This window comes from Erythrolamprus reginae, chromosome 7 (genome assembly GCF_031021105.1).
Source record: "Erythrolamprus reginae isolate rEryReg1 chromosome 7, rEryReg1.hap1, whole genome shotgun sequence".
In the NCBI taxonomy this organism is placed as follows: domain Eukaryota; kingdom Metazoa; phylum Chordata; class Lepidosauria; order Squamata; family Dipsadidae; genus Erythrolamprus; species Erythrolamprus reginae.
The window spans coordinates 55,997,059-56,011,619 of record NC_091956.1 but is presented as its reverse complement, the minus strand read 5'-3'; the positions used below and the strand labels follow the sequence as shown (position 1 = coordinate 56,011,619).

At 40.5% G+C, this 14,561-nt stretch overlaps 1 protein-coding gene across 2 annotated transcripts in view; it reads right to left on the bottom strand.

Moving 5' to 3' along the window:
- MTUS1 (microtubule associated scaffold protein 1) overlaps nt 1–13,609 on the bottom strand; it is a 121,695-nt gene extending 108,086 nt beyond the window's left edge. For both annotated transcript variants that reach the window (XM_070757619.1, XM_070757621.1), the window contains exon 1: nt 13,449–13,609. The gene's annotated coding sequence lies outside the window, so the exon portion shown is untranslated. The remainder of the gene's footprint in view (nt 1–13,448) is intronic.
- Between the last annotated feature and the right edge of the window lie 952 nt (nt 13,610–14,561).

The window sequence follows — 14,561 nt, the reverse complement described above, 5'->3', positions numbered from 1 at the left end:
AATAAAGTGAAATCATTTTCAATTTTATACACACACTTTTCTCTCTTCTACACCTAGCCACAGGAGATGATCTAAACAAGATTCACAAAACTGAACTCTGAGTCTTTTATTTTGTAATTGCTACAGTGATTGGAAGAAATTCAGACCTGTGCAATATATGCCCAAGTTAGAAGAACTGGTAAATCTGGAATCCCCCCCCCCTTCCATCAAAAATTAATTAAAAATAGTTAATTCAATGAGATTTTGAGTGCAAGCTCATGCTTATGTATTTTTTTGCTTTGTTTGCCAGCCACCTTGTCTATACATTCCACCCTGCTTAATATTATTCGATTTGCCTAGGAAACCTTAATATTCTAATTAGGTTCCTAATTCTTGGTATGATTTTTAGGACACTTGAGTGAAGGAAATAGTCCATTACAACGTGCTATAAACATAGTAATCATATGTTACTATAAGGTAGTATACTGTAATGTATAAACCTCTCATGTATGATTAGGTATGGGAGGGGTCAAGGGCATCAAATGGCAGATACAAGATTGAAGCCTGTTTTTTTTTAATGTACAATGCATGCAGCCACATTACAAAGGGATAGATTATAGAAGTCCCTGCATTACCTAACAAACATTCAACAGCAGGAATGTCACTTAAAGATCCATTAAATTAAGTAGGTCTCAGTTACACCTACTACCAGGATTGTATTACAATCCGGTTCCCAAACCACTATATGCTATTCACTGCTCTCAAAATTACATCCAATGTATGCAGACATCAGCTGAAGTTGTCCAACACATTAAACGTCTGTAATCAAATTCCAAACTCTCCTTTAAATAGAGAGGCTAGCAAGATGATATGTTTAACTGAATCCTATTTTATTTCAATATTAATATAATTTATTCAGTGCTTTTGTAAATCTTGAATATTGCAACTGCTTGCTTTATGCATTTTAAATCTCAGGATCCTGGAATTTAGAAGTACAGTGATACCTCAAGATACGAACCCCTCGTCTTACGAACAACTTGTGATACGAACCTGGGGTTCAGAAAATTTTTGCCTCTTCTTACGAACTTTTTTCGAGTTACGAACCGGTGTTCGGAGACTGCTGGGAAGCCGCGCGGCTGTTTTAAAAGGTGACAGCCGGGCGGCGGGGCTTCCCAGCACCCCCCCGAACCCCGAAGTTCGGCACAAGTTCGGGGTTCGGGGGGTGCTGGGAAGCCCCCCAGGCCGGCTGCGACCTTTTAAAAGAGCCGCGCCGCTTCCCATCTGTCTCCTGAAGCCGAACGGCAAAGCCGAACTTCCGCGTTCGGCTTCAGGAGACAGATGGGAAGCGGCGCAGCTGTTTTAAAAGGTCGCAGCCGGCCTGGGGGGCTTCCCAGCACCCCCCAAACCCGGGTTTGGGGTTAGGGGGGGTGCTGGGAAGCCCCCCAGGCCGGCTGCGACCTTTTAAAAGAGCCGCGCCGCTTCCCATCTGTCTCCTGAAGCCGAACGGCAAAGCTGAACTTCCGCGTTCGGCTTCAGGAGACAGATGGGAAGCGGCGCGGCTGTTTTAAAAGGTCGCAGCCGGCCTGGGGGGCTTGCCAGCACCCCCCCGAACCCGGGTTCGGGGTTCGGGAGGTTGCTGGGAAGCCCCCCAGCCCGGAAGTCACCTTTTAAAACAGCCGGGGGGCTTTCCAGCAGCCTCCCGAAGCCGAACAAACCCGAACTTCCGCGTTCGGCGTTCGGAGGCTGCTGGAAAGTCCTACTTCTCCCCCCCAGCCAAAACCCCAAAGCCTGTTTGCTGCCACACAATTTAGCCAGGACAGGAGCGAAGTGACGTGGAGGAATGGGGAGCTGAAACCGGGCGGTTTCAGCTTTCCATCCCTTCACGTCACTTCGCCGCTAAATCGTGTGGCAGCAAACATGCTTTGGGGTTTTGGCTGGGGGGGAGAAGTAGGACCTTCCTAACTGCCACCCCCCAGCAAACCCCCAAAGCATGTTTGCTGCCACACGATTTAGCGGCGAAGTGACGTGGATGGATGGAAAGCTGAAACCGGGCTGTTTCAGCTTTCCATCCCTTCACGTCCCTTCGCCGCTAAATCGTGTGGCAGCAAACATGCTTTGGGGATTTGGCTGGGGGGGAGAAGAAGTAGGACCTTCCTAACTCCCTCCCCCCCAGCCAAACCCCCAAAGCATGTTTGCTGCCACACGATTTAGCGGCGAAGTGACGTAAAGGGATGGAAAGCTGAAACCGCCTGGTTTCAGCTCCCCATTCCTCCACGTCACTTCGCTCCTGTCCTGGCTAAATCGTGTGGCAGCAAACAGGCTTTGGGGTTTTGGCTGGGGGGGAGGGAGTTAGGAAGGTCCTACTGCTTCCTCCCCCAGCCAAAAACACAAAGCCAGGCAGCCTCCAGCCGCCAAAGGAGCCTCCTGATTCTCCCCGCTTCTCTGTCCCGCTCATTACCCGTGTCCGGCAGAAGCTGCTGCCCGATTGCTCTTAGCCGGCGGGATGCAAAGTGCTGGGGTGGGGGGGTGTCCTGACAGCCCCCCCACCCCAATGCGAGCGGCGGGGAGTCACCCATGGCCGGCAGAAGAACGCTCTTGCTGACCTGATGCCTCGCGGTGAAGCCGGGCAAGAGCGATCTTCTGCCGGCCATGGGCGACTCCCCGCCGCTCGCCCATGGCCGGCAGAAGATCGCTCTTGCCCGGCTTCCCCGCGAGGCATCAGGTCAGCATTCTGGATGGGCGGGCAGCGGGCGAGGATGGGGGAGCCTCGCGGGGAAGCCAGGCAAGAGCGATCTTCTGCCGGCCATGGGCGAGCGGCGGGGAGTCGCCCATGGCCGGCAGAAGATCGCTCTTGCTGACCTGCTGCCTCACGGGGAAGCCGGGCAAGAGCGATCTTCTGCCGGCCATGGGCGACTCCCCGCCGCTCGCCCATGGCCGGCAGAAGATCGCTCTTGCCCGGCTTCCCCGCGAGGCAGCAGGTCAGCATCCTCGGCGGGCGACCGGCGGGGAAGCCGGCGCCTGTGGCAGCTGCTGCAAGAGGCTTCCCCGCCTCCTCAAAGCAGCCTCCCAAACCCGAACTTTCGCTGAGAAGCCCCGCCGCCCGGCTGTCACCTTTTAAAACAGCCGGGGGGCTTCTCAGCAGCCTCCCAACGCCGAAGCCCCCAGGCTGTTTTAAAAGGTGACAGCCGGGCGGCAGTGTTTTTTTGCGGGTTTTTTTTGTTGTTGCACGGATTAATTGACTTTACATTGTTTCCTATGGGAAACAATGTTTCGTCTTATGAACCTTTCGTCTTACGAACCTCCTCCTTGCACCAATTAAGTTTGTATCATGAGGTATTACTGTATTACTATACTGCTGGATTTATTTTAAATACAAATTTTGTTTTAATAGTTCTCATCTTTTTATTTAATCAGATATTCCTTAACACACTTATACATCAGATCATTATTAGAATTACATAATCATAAAATTTGTAAGATATCCTAGGTCATCTACAGTGATCCCCCGATCATTGCGAGGGTTCCGTTCCAGGACCCCTAGCAATGATCGATTTTTCGCGAAGTAGCGCTGCGGAAGTAAAAACACCATCTGCGCAGAGGAAAACCCATTTTTCACAGAAAGATTTGTCCCAGATGCCATATGAGGATGCCTTTACTTATAATACTATATAGAACAGGGGTCTCCAACCTTGGCAACCTTAAGCAGTATGGACTTCAATTCCCAGAATTCCACAGCTAGCAAGCTGGCTGAGGAATTCTGGGAGTTGAAGTCCACACTGCTTAAAAAGTTGCCAAGGTTTGAGACCCCTGATATATAGAGTGTCACTTCAACAGGAAAGTGGCAGCATATAAATTTAATAAATATTGTAACCCCACAGTCTTTTCCAAATTTCCAAATTTAGTGTAGTATATCATTTAATATAGATAATGATATAGTTTGTAGTAACTAACTGGGAGTAAACAAGTCTTGTTAGTTTAATAAGAGCAGTCATCAAGCTTTACTACTTAAAGACTCTGAACATTTAATTCTAGTATTCAGAACAGATTCTTGGCTCAACATTATTTAATCTCAGCCATATCCTGTTTGTACCAGTCTCTGACTGGTAAATTTTAGAACATTAGATTATATTTGAAACCTGCTCATGCCTATTTTACACAGATATCATATCTGAGTAAAATATCCACAACTACTTTATATATTTCCAAAATATTAGGTCAGTGTTTATCAATCTTAGCAACCTTAAGTATGCTGACTGGGGAATTCTAGGAGTTGGAGTCCACAGAACCTAAGGTTAAGATTGAGAAACAGTGCATTAGTGAGTCCTTAACTCACTAAATTTCATTTATTCTTCATGCAAATAATCTGCATGAACAGTGTTATTCTTAGCAAGACAACAAGCAGAATTTCATTTCGTAAGGCTTGTTAAACAAGTTATATTTTACTGTTTAACCTGATTGTTCACATTCATAAATAACCATAACAGTAGGGGTAAGTACTGATGGCAAAGGAATAATTCCAGTGATTCTTGAATCAGTGTCTACGAGACTGGGAGAAGCAATGTTACTATCTTACTACAGAACGTTACATATAAATAACTTAACTATATTAATAGCAGCTTTACTCTAGCTGGACTCTGTCAAACACAAGACCTAAATATAACTTCTACGGGTATTACTGAATGACCTCTACAGAATCTTTCACTCTCCCATCAATATGCTTAGTCTACCTTTATTTAATTACACTGTAAAACATCTCGTGCAATTTTTACTCTGAGTCCCACCAGCACTGCAGATAAGCATGCAGGTGTTTAATTTCATATGTCAAACAGCCAAAATGTACACTTTGCCCTAATCAGTTCAATTCAGTTTTAGCAAATAACCATGTTGATAACTACCAACTGTTTTTACATTACAGCATATAATCAACATTAATGCATGTACATAGGAATAGAGAAGAAATACTTCAAGAAATATTTTAAGCAGTATAATAAAGCCCTACAACAGAATGCTTTATCATGAACATCAGCAGCATAAATTATTTTTTTTAATATGGGATATGGAGCTAAGAACTGCTACAATGAAATTATAGAGTTTGATCCAAGGACATTGGCTATTGTTTTCTGTTTTTAAAAAATTCTGTAGTTTTAAAATCGCCAAGCAAAGAAGATGGGATAGCAATCTGCTAATTTAACTTTATAGCCATATATTGCTTACAGGAAGTCCTTGACTTACAACAGTTCATTTAGTGACCGTTCAAAGTGTCAATGGCACTGAAAATAGAGACTTATAACCGTTTTTCACATTGCAACATGCCAATGGTCATGTGATTTATAGCTGACCAATATTTATGACAGTTACAGTGTTCAGGAGTCATTTTACTACCTTCTGATAAGCAAAATGATTGGGAATCCAGATTCATTTGATAATCATGTTACTAATTTAACAACTGCAGTAATTCATTTAACAAATGTGGCAAGAAAAGTCATAAAAAGAGACCTTCACTTTTTTCACATAAACAATATTAACTTTGGGCTCAATTGTAGCCCTATACAGGTAGTCCTTGAGTATGAGCATAGTGGAGCCTGCCCATTATAGTTGCAAGTCAAAATGGCTGTGCAAATGACCAATCCAATTTTTCAATGTTTTTATGGCAGTCATTAATCAATCCCATTGTTTGCTATGGAAAGGTTTTGCTTAAAACCATAATTAAATGCTGGTATTTGACAAAACCACTAAGCAACTGCTCGATGTACATTGATTTTCAGGTATATGGAACTGTACTGTCCTTAGGTTACAGTAGACAGTTCCATTTGAGTGAAATATGTGAATAAAATTCCTGATTTCAGTAAAAGGGTGTATTAGCAATTAAAAAGAGGCATTGACATTGAAGGTAGAAACTAAAATACTAAACCCATCACAAGGAAGATTTTACAGTCATCTGTCCTTATTCAACACACCTTTGTATGAGCATACGGATAACATAAATACTTTCTAAGCTGTTGACATACAGTAGAGATGTACTTATTTGAAGAACGATTTCATAATAATAATAATAATAATAATGAATAATAATAATAATAATAATAATAATAATTTATTAGATTTGTATGCCGCCCCTCTCCAAAGACTTTTATAACAATGTTTTCTAGAAAACTAGGAAGAATCCAATATACACTTTTAACAGTTATTTGCTAAATGACTCCTTAAAATTTTAAAAATTTGATCCAATATTCTAATCTAACTTTTTTATGCTTTTGAAAATATGCTTCTAGTATACTAACCCGTCGCATCCTGCACATAAATTGTTTCAATTCCTCCCCTCAAAACAATGCTATAGAGCATTGGACATCAAAACAACTAGACACAAGAACAGTTTTTCCCGAACGCCATCACTCTGCTAAACACATAATTCACTCACCTCTGTCAAACGATTCAATATGGCTGCATTACTATTACTATTAGTCTTCTCATTATTCCTATCACTCATCTCCTTCCACTTATGACTGTATGACTGTAACGTTGCTTGTTTCCTTACAATATATATTAATATTGTTTCCTGATTGCTTTTTTGTACTCTATGACAATCATTAAGTGTTGTACCGCATGATCCTTGACAAATGTATTTTTTCTTTTATGTAAGCTGAGAGCATATGCACCAAAGACAAATTTCTTGTGTGTCCAATCACATTTGGCCAATAAAGAATTCTATTCTATTTTATACACACACTTGATACTGGATGAATAACAAAGAATGTAAATCTGTCCATATTTGATTGACATTATTTTAGAAACTTCAGTAAGAGGCAGGAAAAAACGATGTGTTGATAAAGTAAGGCAGAAATGTGATTAAATTAGAAAAATATAGTGAATGAAGAAGAAAATACATTCTAATTTAAGTAATAAAAATATTAATTATTTTTCTTCAAGTGAAAATATTTTTTTTAAAATTCATTAATGAACAAAAAGGAAACAAGTCAAGAAAACATCTATGGAGAATTCTCAGTCATCTAGTCAGTCAAGAAAATCAAAAGCCATTATAGAAACAAGCAAAAAATACAAAATATATATATTCAGAAATCAGATTTTGAGATACTACATGAAAAAGGTAGAAAAAGTAAGGAAGATTGGGGATACATTCCTTTGTCTTATTTTATTAATAATGTTCCCAATAGTATTAATATTTTTAATTAGACTTTTTAATTAATTGTAGAATGTTTTTGAAAATATTGAATGAAAAAATATTTTAAGCTGGTAAACTTGTAAAAAAGGAGGACAATACTGTCAATAGAGGCAGGGAACCTCTATTAAGATGTGAAAGAAAAGAAACAAGTTTACCAAATTAAGAGAAAATGTTGGCCTAATAATCTTGAGTGGAGAATGAGAAGCTCAGCAGATGATTAATTTAGCATGTTATTGAGTTTGCCATTCATTTGCAACATTTTGAAATGAAGGGATTCCTACCTCTCATCATATTTTCTTTAATTTGAGCAACTTCCACAAAATGATTGTGTTGTTTTTATGCCTGAGCTGCTTCTTTTTGTACCCACGCCATCACTGTTCTTCAAAATAAACCATCTCAACACATCCCACCTCACAGAAGAAGCAGCTGGAAAAACAATTTTCTAATTCTCTAACGATTTTAGTAACCAAATAGTTAATGCATGGAACTCACTACCTGACCCTTTAGTATCATCACTTAGCCCCAAAAACTTTATCTTCAGACTATCCACTGTTGATCTCACCAGATTACTAAGAGGTCAGTAAGGGGCGTGCATAAGTGCACCAGCATGCCTACCATCCCCAGTCCTTATGTTTCTCTCTTACTAGTATCATTTATATAAACATTGTTATAGCTTTGTAAACTATCAATAAGTAATTGACAAAAATAAATAAATAATAAATTAGTTTAACATATTTCACGTTACTGCAAACTCTTCTTGGATTTCACCTTCCATCTCTGCCCTTCTCTTAAGGCTGATGCCTCAGAGCCGTCCCATCAATATTACTAAACTAAGTAGAAATACAATTTTGATATTATTTCTCAAACAGGATTGGCAATGCTGGCTGGCATTCTTCCCATCTCCTAACCAGTCTGCTGGAGGGGAAACTGTTTCATACACAAGATGTTAGTTTGAATATGGTATAATAGGTTAAAAAACTACATCATTTGTGAGATAGTAGGACTGATAGTAGGACCAGAGTTTGTACATGGTTTTCAACCAATTAATATGAGCTGAAAATCAGCTTGTGTGTGGCTAGCATGCACATCATGCAAGGCCAAAATGCAGTTGTTTTCTTTTGTACTGGCTTGCTATATGAATCACCAATTCTGGTTTGCAAACCATGAATGCTGCATGTTTAAAGTGTGTTTTGTGAATTCTGCCAATGGGCTTTACTAAACAAGTCATGACTAAGCAAATTACAGGGCATGTTGTCTGATTATATTCAAGAAATATGCAGCTTGTAAATAAACATTAACTGGATAATTTATTATTTATATTATTCAAAGTTATATAGACCATCTTACTAAATGTGACCTTTAAATTATTGTTAAAAATAGATGACAATAGAATTATGAGAATAAGCCTGTTGAATCAGAACAGAGTTCCGCTCTTTACCCTACAATGCAACACTTCTTATGTAGTATGAATACCAACCATACATGAGATACTGAAATCACAGCAATGTTGATATTGATTTTAATACAGTTTCTTCTTTGATACCTGCATATTTTAATAAGATTTAAATATATAAAGTAACCTGTTCTTAATGACAAAATTACAATTGTACAAGAGAGATGGATATTGGTATCTTGGACTGCACATTAGATAAACAACCACTTGGGATGCTTATACTATTAAAACAGACTTTATGTGTGATTATAATTCAAAAATCATATACAACACAGCCCTTTATTTGAACAAAGCAGTTGTGATCCAAAAATGTGGGCCTGGTTGGAGTTAACTGTAGGGATGATATATAAATATGATTTGCATTTTTTAATGTTTTTATTCCATTTTTACATATTAATATTCTGTGTTTTATATTCTGTATTTTGATATGTTAATAATAATCAACAATAGTTACTGTTGCAAATTTACAAGTTGTGCCTGAAAATGTTTAACAGTGGCATTTTAGATTCCAGCATTTTAAAGCAGGGCACTTACTGTCTTGAATAAACTGATGAAATACAGAGGTTATTGTGTTTTCTGTCTTCAAAGTGTGATTACATGTTTAAGCTAATAAGGTTTAAAAATGATTTCTGATCCTTTAACTTCTTAGTGAGACTCAAGAAATCATTCAAAACAATGATATCAGATTATGCCCCTTCTGGTTTCTGAATCTTTGCCAGTAGGGTTTTATATAAATAGAAACAAAAGGAAATACAAGTCTCAAAGCAACTAAATGTTTTTCCAAAGCTGGCTATTCAAAAAGCACAATCATTTGCTAGAAGTCATCACATTTAAACAGTTGAAAAACTAGCAAAATGCCTTATTTATTACATTTTCAGGAAAGAGGCAAACAGTTCAAGATCTGTTTTAAGCATGTCTGAATAAGTTTTTGTTTTGCAAGCAACTCTAAGTTACTCTAAGGCAGTGATGACGAACCTATGGCACAGGTGCCACAGGTGGCACGCGGAGCCATATCTGCTGGCAGAAAAGTCATTGCCCTAGCTCAGCTCCAAGATGCATTTGTGTTCCAACCAGCTGATTTTTGGCTTCAATGATTTCTGACCCTTTAATCTTTTTATAAGTTTCAAAATTCGCAGGCTATCCCCAATATTCAAAGAACAATACCTGGCTTGTCAGGAAATATATAAATTGATTTAGATAGACAATATCTTTCTAAATCTGGTAGAAACATTAAGTTCCTTAAACGTGAGCCATGAAACAGATGTTAACAGCTTCTTTTGTAATTCTTTAAAATCAATTCCATTAGTCTAGATGTTTCTATCACTAAAATGTTCCCAGTCACTTCAGTGTACTACACTGATACTATAAATAAAGGACAAAAAAACACCAAAGACGATATCCCTTTCCAGAACAGATAAAAATAGGTTAGTTACTGAGGACTAACCTTTCTTATTTATACACTATAATATGCTATGGTTTATATATTACAATAACTAAATTCCAAATTCAACATGCAAACCCAAATATGGCTTAACATAATTTAGGAATACAATCATTAACTAAATCATGCAGATAACTATGAAGGAATCAAACATTAAGCTATAAAAGTACTTTTATAGATTTTTGCAGTAAAATGAGAAAAGAGAAGTTTGCCTTTGCTTGTGAACAAAAACTTGCTTTTTAAAGAGACATGTAAATTTTTAATTTAAAATCTACATTAATTTTTTATCCTTACTTCCAGCTAGTTGGTTACAAGGCTACCTCTTTTTCTATTATTATTATTATTGTTGTTGTTGTTGTTGTTGCTGCTGAATGCAGTCAACCAAATGTTTAGATTTGATTTAGCATTTTTATCCACCTATTGAGTCCTGCACCCAAGGATCTGGAATAGGCAAATGTTATTTCGTGATGTTGGATGTAGCAAAGATGTAAGTTGTTCTAAGTAAATTGCCTTTTGCAGCTGACCAACAGCAATTTTATCATTGCAGACAGTATTCAAGTGGTTATTCAGGTGTATTATTATTAAAATTGATTTTTTTTCAAAGAAAAAATTTGGAAAGACATTAGAATATTGAACATGGTTAAGACTTAAAATTATATTGAAATTCTAAAGAATTATACATTTTACATCAATTTTTTATTATAAAGAACTTCATACTAAATGACTACATGTCTATTTAAGTTTGCAAATTAACATTAATGTATAAGAAATACAAGGGCTTCACCAATCCAAATTTCTTCCCCTCCCCCCACAATACTCTGTAACTGCAGAAGTCTTTGTAAGCAGAGCCAATTAATTTGCAACTCAACTACTTTTCCAGAAGAAACCTTTCAAAAAAAATTTTGCAGCGTATCCTTTGGAACTACACTATAGGGGAAATAGTTTCCCACTGGTCAGAAAAACCACCTCAGTTTGGTAATCAAAACTCAAAGTGGCACCAAGCCTGCCCAATCTTTCTCTTTCTCTCTCTCTCTCTCTCACACACACACACCCTTCATACTTTCTGAGTTGATCAAAGAATTACCTTTTGTGGTTCTCTGCAGAGTGAATGGTTTCTTCTTCATTGTGAAAACAAACACAGCAAGAAATGCAGGGGAAGAGGCAGCATTTTCTGCAGTCTCCTTCCATTGGCCACCTGAAGACATTACTGGTCTCCTCATTCAGCTACAGAGGACCACCTGTAGTGTGTTTAATTGTGAGAATCCTACTGGAAGTCACTATTCTTTACAACACTGGAAGTTGAAGTCCAGGTTCTGATCATTGCCAAGGTTGGGAAACGCTGCTGCAGGAGAATGGACATTTCATTGGATGTGAAAGAAATGCAGAGTGCAACCTGACCCTTTTCAGAAAGTCAGAAATCTGCATCTGACATTTTCTCTTAACTAAAAGTAAGCATACCCAAGCCATTTGTTTTAATCACACAATCATCCATAGCGTGGAGCATCACGCAAAGCAGTTCATCGTACAGTTGGGTTCATAAGCTTGGTTTACAACCCTAAGCAAGTCACCTTGAAATTGTCTCTTTCTTCTACAATCTTTAGAAATTCCGTTATTGGTTCTAATATTGTGTTCTGTTCCTCTGAACTTTTTTGCATATCTTAAATGCATGGATGAAAGAGATAAAATATCAATTAATTGTAACCAGGTTCAATGCAAACCATGTCCTATCATTGTGATGAGTAAACCTGATGCTAATTAGCTTAGGTGAAAGGAAACTGCACAGAAGCAATTTTATGCAAGAATAGTATGGGGAACATGGAAATGATCTTTATTCACAGCAGCACTTTCCAATTCAGAAAACTTCTAAGCTAAAAGCTGTTAAGAGAGAGACCAAATTGTCCAGAATTTTTATTAAGGACATCAGTAAAAAGTGAGGGGGAGGGGAGAGAACTTACAGGACCAGAATCACAGATCTCTCATTGATAACATTTGTCACATGGGACAACCAATTCTAAACTTGCTAGAAATTACACCTGCTCAACTGTTTAGTGCTGCCACTGAACTCAATGAAGATATTTTATTATTTTGCAAACTTATTCTAACACATAAAATTGTTCATACTCAGGATATAATTTTTCTTTGTAGCAGCCCACCCTTCAAGGGAGGGAAAAAATACACTTTACACTGAAAGCTGAAGCAGGAACTTTTGAAGTCTTCTTTCTGAGACTCAAAATGAAACCCTCTTCCTATAGAACCTTTCTCAATAAAGCCATGAAAATATTTTAAGCTAATGGCCAAAAACAATCGAGAAAGAACCCATCAATAAGCCATATGCACTTTTAGCATATCTAAGTTTGGCAGAAGTGCTTTACAGGATAAATAAAAGCTTTTAGGGGAGGTCCAAGAGGAGGATGAAATCTGAACCACTTCTTGGCAACTGAGGGCCTAGCTAGGCTTCACTTTCCTCTTGGGACCTTTCTGCCATTTAGGAAAAGCAAGGAAGAAGTGAATGGGGCCTTCTAATCTCAGTGGCCACAACACATCCACTAATGTATGTCAACTCTCAAATAAGGCACGTCAGGGCGTTCGTTTATTGGTGGATTAGGGAATTTTCTCTCTCTCTCCTTTTAAAAGCTGCAACACCCGGCCAGGTCGCTTTCCACATACTTGGCGGTTTCGCGCACGCGCAATCGAGATCAATCCAAAGAGCCCTCTGACCAGCCGTGACATCCTTGCCAACTTTGCTCTTTAAGCCCTAGCAGTGCGTAAAGCGGGCGGGGGGAAGGGGGAAAGTCAATGGCTTATTAATTTGCGCGCTCCCGTTTGACCCCTTCAGTTTGAGGGCAGCGCAGTGGCGGCGGCAGGAGCTCAGGACCCGCCGAGCCGCAGAAGACTTCGCTGGGACCGCAGTCCCTTCCCTCAGAGGCGGCCGCTGCTGCCGCAACAGCAGCTCCGACTTCTGCCAAGAGCCTGAGGAGAAGCGCCAGGACAGAACCGTCGGCTCCCCCCTTCCAATGAGAGCCCCCCGTCTCCGCTGCCGCACTTCCTATTGGCTCGCCGGCAGTCTCCCAGGTCCGGAGACAAGAGACCCTCGCTCGCTGTCGCACCCCCGCCTCAGAGTTCAGCCAGCCGACCCCCACACACACAAAAAACAAACAAACACCACCCTTTCCTTCCCACACCAAACTTCAGCCTTTGCCCGGGCTGAGGAGAAGACACTTCCAGCGCCCCCCCGCCAGCAAAAACTTAAGTTCTCCCCCCGTTCCGCCTGCACCCGCCGCGTCGCAGCCCAGCAAGGGACCAGGGCATGAAGGGGTAGCCAGAACATCCTTTCCCTCATCCCTCTGCAACAACAACAAACACCCCCCTCCCCCCGGGTAACCAAAAGCACTCACCTCTCGCGCCCGGAGCCGCTCTTCAAAGCGCAGCTCCAGCACAACTTGGTTTATATTCAGCGGCTGCTGCAAGGAAGCGTCGACTTCGCGCACGCGGGCCGCTCGCTCGCTCCTTTCCCTCCTCCCTTTCCCTTCGGTCCGTTTTTATGCCTACTGCGCGTGCTCAATCCCGGGCCGGCCACCTTTTCTAGTACCTTGAGGGTCTGGCCACACCTGCCCCTCCCGGTAACGTCACGGCATTCCTGGCTACCTGGCCCACCAACCAGAAGCGGTAGGGGAGCGGGCTTGTCTTTGACCGCCAACTGAAGGTTGTTAAAGGCAGAAAGCCATTCCCATTGCTTGCCAATTGGCGAGGCTGTCGCGGGCCAGATTTAAATATCTGATTTAAAACGCTTCCTGTTGAAATTATACGGAGAATGAGTTACGTTGGAGGAAAAACTGCAGGGGGGGTTTCTTCCCCTCCCTACGCGGAGTTTTGTTTCTCGCTTCTCTTATACGCGATACTACAAACGAAGCAGCGAAAAGCTTCAGTGTTACTGTACGGGATCTCATCCTGGGTGGGCAAAAAAATTGGCAACTCCACCAATTTGGATTTAGGAAGTACAGGTCCTTTAGATCAGAGGTCTTCGAACCTGGCAACTTTAAGACTTTGTGGACTTAAAACTTCCAAGAATTCTCTGGCTGGAGAATTCTGGGAGTTGAACTCCAAATATCTTCAAGTGGCCAAGGTTGGGAAACACTGGTTTATTGTAAAAGGGACCCTCCTTCAAAAGAAAAATAAACATAACATTGTAAAATAAGGCACAGCATCTTAAAGGCACAGTAAGCATATTGAAGCACTGTGTTGTGAAAGAAAGCAAGTACAGTATACTCAACTATAAGGGGCGTGCATAAGTATCTTTACATACCTCCAATATGTACTTAACAAAACAAATAAATAAATAAAATAAACAGTACCATGCAAAGTTTGGCGTTTTCCTAGAAGTAAATCAGCATTTGTCATCAATTAAAGCTTGCTCTGTTTTCTGTTTGCACCCTTCCAGAATCACTCTTTTGCTTTCTGCATTTTGAGAGAGGTTGGGGTTGGGTGGGGTGTTGTTTTTTTGCTTCATC